The sequence below is a fragment of the Notothenia rossii genome (assembly GCF_949606895.1).
Source record: "Notothenia rossii genome assembly, chromosome: 1".
NCBI lineage: Eukaryota > Metazoa > Chordata > Actinopteri > Perciformes > Nototheniidae > Notothenia > Notothenia rossii.
The window spans coordinates 11,944,867-11,952,503 of record NC_136912.1 but is presented as its reverse complement, the minus strand read 5'-3'; the positions used below and the strand labels follow the sequence as shown (position 1 = coordinate 11,952,503).

Genomic DNA, 7,637 nt, shown 5'->3' with positions numbered 1-7,637 from the left:
AATAGATTAGTTTCAGGGTTAGTTCATGAAAACCTCAGCCTAACCTTGGGAAATCTGCTAGGGAGACCATAAGACAATGTATTCAGCCTTCTTAAGAGCAAGAACCATAATTATATAGATAATTATGTCATTTTTTATGTTTTTTTATGTTTTTTCCCCTGCCAAGGTACTGCTCTACACTCCAGTCCAATAGGTGGCAGTAATGCGCCTATTCGTTGGTAGCCAACCGCCATTAAACGTCGTAGAAGAAGAAGAAATGTCACCACACACCTGCCTTTGCTTTGCGGCAAATACCAATTAGCCTTCATGAAAGGTAAGCTAGTTCGGCTATCTTTTGATGAAACCTGCAATTATAAATGTCCTACCATTGTGTTTGTATTGTTTAAACAGTTCAATAAACCAACAAAAATGTCCTGTATCATTAACTGTTGCAATACAACTTCCAGCCAAGAGTGGGAAATAAGTGATATCCACCATCTTGGATTTTTAAGTAAATTGCACTTTTGTGACTTTATTAACAGTATATCGTTTTTTGTCCTTTTGTTGTGTTTGCACTTTTATTAATGCCTCAATAATCAACTTTATTGGTATCTAATGTCCACAAATGGTGCTTCACAAGCCTTGTTCGGCAAAAATCACCCATTTCTCATTGGAATAATAGCACTGCTTTGCTTACTATGCACTAGAATAAGTCAAAAGTGACATTCCTCATTAAAGTACTCTCATATCCAGTGCTAGCCTCATACATTATCGTACAAGGAAGAAAAAAGTGTGGCAATGTTTTTAGTTATTTTTGTGAAAACTACACATTTTGTGAAACTACTGGATGTAAATGTTCGTTTCTTCCACAGGCAAAGATGTACTGATTTGGGCAGATGGTAAAAACCTGTGTTGATTATGAAAATATCTTTGTATATAAAATGTTGGTATTTTGTATCAGGGTTCCTGCTAAGGAGTCTGTGATTGTGAGAAGTGCCGAGGTCCAGGATCAGTCGATGTGAAGATGGATAAGCAAGATGAAACTGAACACCCCCTCATTCAACTCCTGGTAAGACAGCAAACAAGCAAATGCTCCCTTCCCTTTATAAGATGTTGTCGTAATCCTGCACCACTGAAAAAACTACACACATACTTTTCAGTCATAAAAAGATACACAGTGTAAGTCTGACTCAGAGATTGTACCTCAGGCCCAATACTTCCGCTTATATCACAGTTCCTCAGTTTTGGCCTAAACCCTGTAAGGCAACTACTTGGTTTAATATCCCTTGAAATTAAAAGCTTTCGAGACCTCTCATTAAAGAAAGCAAAGTATTTTATTTAAGTGTTTGTGTGGAAGTTGGATAAATAAAGAAAGCACAATCAGCTTCTCTCTTTCATTGTCTCATTGTGCACATTAGTTCTAATTAAAATACATAAACCTGTAAGTGTTTATTGACTCAGAACCTCTTTGTATGCTTCATTTGATCAGTCTGACTGATGACTTTAGTTTTTACACCAACCAAATTCTTCCCTGAGTTATGGGTATGGACTTGTTTGTCCTTTTCCTCCAAACCAATCAATGAAGCCTCAGCTGTCGTGAATAGTGGACCAGAGGAATGTGCTCTTGGCTCTCAATCCACAAAATGACCAGCCATCATATGGTGGACATAATGCCAGTCAGGAAAATCACATTTTAAAATACCATTGGCGTTATTGACTGCTGCTCACTCATCATTACTATTTAAGCATTTTACAGATAAGCCGTGCAGTTGTCAAGCTGAGCCTGGTTAATAATATCAGTTTAACTGAGCTCAACAGACAACAATCTGGTTGTCTTTTAACCTACCGACCTTTAAACCCAACAAGTCTAGAAAACTGCTTTCAGCACACTGAAAAATATTAATCATTTTCTATGCATAGTGTCTACTTTGAAGAACATTTGTGTAGTTTTGCATCATAAATTCAATATACTAAAATACAGTGTGTTGTTTGCAAGGTACGTCGTGATAAGGAGTAAGTGTTTGTGGACATGTTTTTTATGTTAATCCTCTTTAAGGCCATTAAAGAGAATGTCTACTCAAATGAGCCGATGCAAATTGAGTCATTGCTTCTCTCTCTGAACCCCGCTGAAAACGTTTTGTTTTCTTCCATTAAATCAGATGATAAAGTGGAGGAGGCATTATTCATAAAAAGCTGTTTATTTTTCAGACTTCCTTTTATTTATGTCATACCTAGGGTTGCAAAATTCCAGGAACTTTCAAAGATGGAAACTTTCCATGGGAATAAACTGGGCATTTTCTAAATTGACGGTTGGCTCTTCATAGGGAACTTAAATATAGTTGGGGAAAGTATATTTTAGCATCATCTTGACTAAAACAAACAGATGCCATTCAAGTACACTTGAATATCCATGCCAGTCCTCAATCACATGCACATAGCACACTGCTTACTGCATGGCTATTGAGACCACATCCCCCACCGCAGGGATGGGCAACTTGGATGGTGGTGGGGGTCACATCATTTATGTACTGGCCACCAGGGGGCCGCAGATTCACTTGGAACACACACACACACACACACACACACACAAATGACTAGTAGTGGCGGCTCAAGTTGCTTACTTTCATTACAGCAACGTTCTGCAAACATACTCAACATTGTGGTTCACCCCTGAATTCAGTGAACATATATTCTTTCTCCCACTTTTCTTGGAAAACACGATTTTCCTCAGGTACCTTTCTCTTGCTCATGCTGACATCCACACATGAGTTACCCGCTCTATTGAAATCAGTCGGAAGTCGCAACGTCTTATTTCAAAATAAAATGATACAATTTGATTACATTACCCTCAAATACATTCCCATTAATTCCCATTATTCCGGTGGAAAGTTTCCAATATGGAATATTTCCAATATGGAATATTTCCAATATTCCCCAGCTTAACTTCCCATGGAAATGTACCGGAAACTTACCGGAAATGTTCCGCCCCATTGCAACCCTAGTCATACCCTACAGAAACCAGTTCACTGAATCCAGTATTATTGGTAAAGAATCATCAGTATTCCCAGAGAGAAGATGGATTACAGAAGAGATGGATGTATTCGATATAGGTTTTTGGTAAGAAAGTTGTTTTTCTTTCCCGTTTTGTCACACTAATGAAATTGGTGCCCAGTTACTGTAGATTTTTTCCAGGTTAGTCATTGTATATCACCTGCTGCTTGATTTATTCTCTCCTATTGGCCACGAGCTGACTGAGTAAGACTGCATTCAGCATTCCTGTTTAATTAAGTAATTGGGAAATGTGCCAATTCTGTTTCTCATGAGCTGGTTAATATGCTTAAGCTTGAGAGAAGCTGCACTTCCAAAACACAAACTGCTTGCGTAGAGATTTGTCTGCAAGTTAATTATGAAATGGCTTTGTGATGCATGCTGTGATTATATAGTTGCAACGACAAAACACTTTGAATCTAAGTTATTTCACAGTATCCGGTTTTCCTGTAGCTTTATGTGGTTTTTTTTCTCATTCAAGTTGATGTACCTTTTTAATGATGTTTTACAGTACATTATGTCCTCCACATTTCAGGTTGCAGGACTCTTGGCTAAATGGGACCTGATCAGAGCTTAACAAGGTGACTCTTTACATTTTACATGTTTTTTGGGAGGTCTGTATTGTTTAGCAGAGAAAGGCTGCCCCCTGATGCACAAATGCAACATTACAAAACCAAAATGAACAATGAATACAACACAGAAATGCATACTCCGTACAGCTACTATAGAGGTACTGAGCTCACACAAAAAATACAGGATTCACTACGTCATCGTCAAAAACAACAAAACATTACCTTCAACACAAGGTCTGGCTGTTTAAATGACGGGAAAGTATCGAAAGGGAAGCTTTACAGTGCTCTCTATGAGTCTTGAACTATGTGGATATTCAGCACCATCTTGTGGTATCAAACAGTCAGACGCATCCTTAGTAACAGTTTAATCATGAGGTAACACTCTCTGAAATGCCCTGTAAGCCAAGTGTAAAACAAGATGGTTTTACTGAAGTTACACACAAAATAAATGAACATGAACAGTTTCAAAGAATGATGGATTTAAAACCAATGGACTTTTCCTAAAAGTTTCCTGCAATTCTCTCGGCACATCACATCCAATCCAAACCGCCTTTGTTCAGAGACACTTCCACACACAGGCTTAGAGACAAGTTAAGCCTGAATGTTTAATATCGGCAGACTGAATATCAAAGCTTCTGCAAAATTATAGATGAACCGGTTAAATCTGTTTGAGTGAATTAGATGGAAAGACATGCAGACGCATGAATGCAATACAATCGTCATATGTACCGATACTCATACTATTGAGAGTGTACTGTACCTACATTATATCCCTTGTTGGTTGTCTGTTCAATCAGAAGTCTATGATGAGTCTCTGTTCTGTGGTATTTGTAATCGCCATCCACATTTTTTGAGATTTCTTGTCATCAGTGTACTTCTTACTTTTTTTACCACTGGAAGTTGTACAGGTACAGCGCAGTGTGAATCACCTGTTTTTATAGTAACCACTACCTACATATGTGACCCGCTCTATCGAAATCAGTTGGAAGTCGAAACGGCTCATTTCCAAATAAACGTGGATTTGTGTAAAAAAATAGTTTTTCGGGTGTTTTGTTTAATTTTAAATAAACAAAGTCTTGGCTTTCAGAATATGAAACTTTTATTTCCAAAATCACACGCTAAATACAGTTTTGAAGCTTGTAAAGGGAAGATGACAGCTCTCACTCGCACCCTGCTCTTCCGCAGCGCCGCCCCCCTCCCTCCGGCTGAAATTATGAATTTAAGGCATATAGTAATCATAGATAACACGGCAGGGTCCGTTACAGTTTGTTTTCATCTGATTTCAAATATACAAAGTCTTGGATTTCAGAATATTAAACTTGTTTGGGCAAATTCAGATGATAAATACAACTTTGAAGCTTGTGACTGCATAATTTTCAAGCGGAGAACGGAGTAACGTGACGTCACAGCAGGCATAACAACAGCCGGTGATTATCACGAGGGTTTTCCCTGGGAAACAAACACAATACACACAGATGCAAAAATACACACACACACACACACACACACACACACACACACACACACACACACACACACACACACTCGCGAGCTTCCCCCAGACCAGTAATCCAAACTAAAATATCTTCCCTCCGTAGTATTTTGATCATTTGCTCCGCTAATAATGAATCAGATCGATGGATTCCAGAGAAGAGGAAACTTTGAAGGCCTTTTAATCAAAATGATGACTCGGTGACAGTCATTATATAATGTGACATATTTTGCTTAATACTTGGAGTACAAAAACAATCCTGATATCATTAGAAAGCTAGGAATCTCCTCAGTGTATACAACTCAAAATGTGTCTTCGGGTCAATGCGATTCCGATGGAGCAGGTCACATATATAGTATTCATCCCTCTTGGAGGTGTTCATCTTTTATTGTTCGACAACTTAAAAATCATGTCTCTTTTGTGTCACTGGTCAACAGGAAAAGACCCCTTAACTGAATATTTACATGGTAGAGGTCTGTTTTAAGTTATGTGTAGCTGCAACAGGAATAATTACAGGGAGTGAATACTTAATACTATTTAATTTTTATAATTGTACGTTTTCTAAAGATTTGTTTTTACATTGACGTGACATATTCGACTCTTCTAAACAAATATAAAAAAGCTACAATATTTTCTATTTTTATCACATTTATTCAAGCCAATAAAACATGAAGGCTTCCAAGGGTCTGACATAAGGGTCTACCTCCCTCACTCATGCATTATAGCCTTTGAACTCTTGACCTGCTGAATGTTTGATGTTTTGATATTTTATTTTAGCAAATCAGAACTTTTTCTTCTTCTTTCCGTTAGTGTGTGTGTGTGTGTGTGTGTGTGTGAGATGAGCAGAGGCAGTAGGGTGCTGTCAGAGAGGGACGGCTGTTGTTTGAAGTGCGGGGGCCGGGGGGGGATGGAGTCGAGGTAATTGTGTCTGACGGTCGGCGATAATGATGAGGATCAGATCAGCTGCAGATCCCCCGCGTCCCACCCCCCGCCGCTCGCCTTCCCTTTTCCCCTCTCTACTAATTGACCAGGCTCTGTGTCCCCTGGACCCCTTTGTTATTATTTATTAATAATTCATCACTAAATAATTCACACCCTTGGACCCGCAGTGTTAATTGAGTGGGGTGCGGTGGCAGCGCTGATGAATGTGTGTATAGGGGAAGAAGGGAGGTGGTGTAAAAAAGTATAGGAGGAAATGGGAAGTGGGCTTTACTCAACATGTATGGCATCAAAAAAACAGGAAAACGTTTGTTGGCCATAGGGATGAGGCTTCAAGGCAACTGGACATTACCATTTTACGTGTGTGCGTGTGTGTGTTGGCGGCTATATAGTAGGAATATACAGTATATACCATATAAGGTGTGTGTTTACAGGCATTTTATTGTATGTGTTTGACTTTTTGATCATGTTTTTGTTCCACCAGCTCAGTTGTGTGTGTGTGTGTGTGTGTGTGTGTGTGTGTGTGTGTGTGTGTGTGTGTGTGTGTGTGTGTGTGTGTGTGTGTGTGTGTGTGTGTGTGTGTGTGTGTGTGTGTGTGTGTGTGTGTGTGTGTGTGTGTGTGTGTGTGTGTGTGTGTGTGTGTGTGTGTGTGTGTGTGTGTTGCAATCCTACCATGGCTCACTAATAGCATTATGGTTCTCACTCTTGACAGTTTTTGTAAATGGTACTAAGGTAATGGAGGTAAGCTAATAAATGTTTAATATTAGTAACATTGCATTTAAGTAAGAACGCTTTGGCAAGGAAACCAAAAGTCGACTGACCGCTTGCAACTTCTCTCTGATTTATTTTTCGGTTTTGGATTATTTGTTGTTTGTCAAGACAGTTTGAAGATGGCAGTTCTGGCTCTATTTTTAAATAAATTAATAGTTAAAAATAATCATTCACAACATGTCACTCCCTTGTTCTCTCCATTTCTGTCTGCCTAACACTTTCATCGGTTCAACAAAAGAATCTAGAGAGCGGGTCCACCAGAGAGCACCAACATGTTCTTTTAACATTTAACATGCCTTGGTTTCATTTCTTTGAGTAACAACTTTAAAAGATTCTTATTAAAATATATATTTTTTTGTTGTATATATATTTTTGACTCTACTATCGCTAGTAGCCTCAAAAGTCCAGTGTCAGAGGGCCCAGTAAGTGGGATGGTGCCTGAGAATAATGAGCTGCCACAGTCTGATTTATAATCCTGCTTTCAGTAGCAGAGGCGTCCAGTAGAGGTCAGCATCAGATCAGCAGAACACCTCCCATACAGTGCAGCTGCTCCATGTGTTTGTAAGGCTGCTGCTAATTTGGAATCGCATGCTTTGTTTGTGTTAAATTATTCATGCAACCTTTCATTAACACCCTAAACAAATACAAATTGCACAGCATACAGGGAATCACGGCAGTCATACTGAGCCAAGAAATGTTTTCTTAAGAAAATGCCGGCTTGCTGATTTGTAAACTCGCTTACTGTATATTATTACAGAGAATCAAACATCCTCGCCAAAACCCACAGGCCGGCTGTTTATCTTTCTGCTTACCAACTAGTTTGCAAGTTATCAGAG

The 7,637-nt window shown here is 38.9% G+C and overlaps 1 protein-coding gene across 1 annotated transcript in view; it reads left to right on the top strand.

The window, feature by feature from the left end:
• Window positions 1–187: 187 nt before the first annotated feature.
• Window positions 188–7,637, top strand: part of lef1 (lymphoid enhancer-binding factor 1) — a 102,507-nt gene continuing 95,057 nt past the window's right edge. Inside the window, exons 1-3 of the mRNA XM_079652159.1 lie at window positions 188–313; window positions 941–1,048; window positions 3,563–3,608. The gene's annotated coding sequence lies outside the window, so the exon portion shown is untranslated. The remainder of the gene's footprint in view (window positions 314–940; window positions 1,049–3,562; window positions 3,609–7,637) is intronic.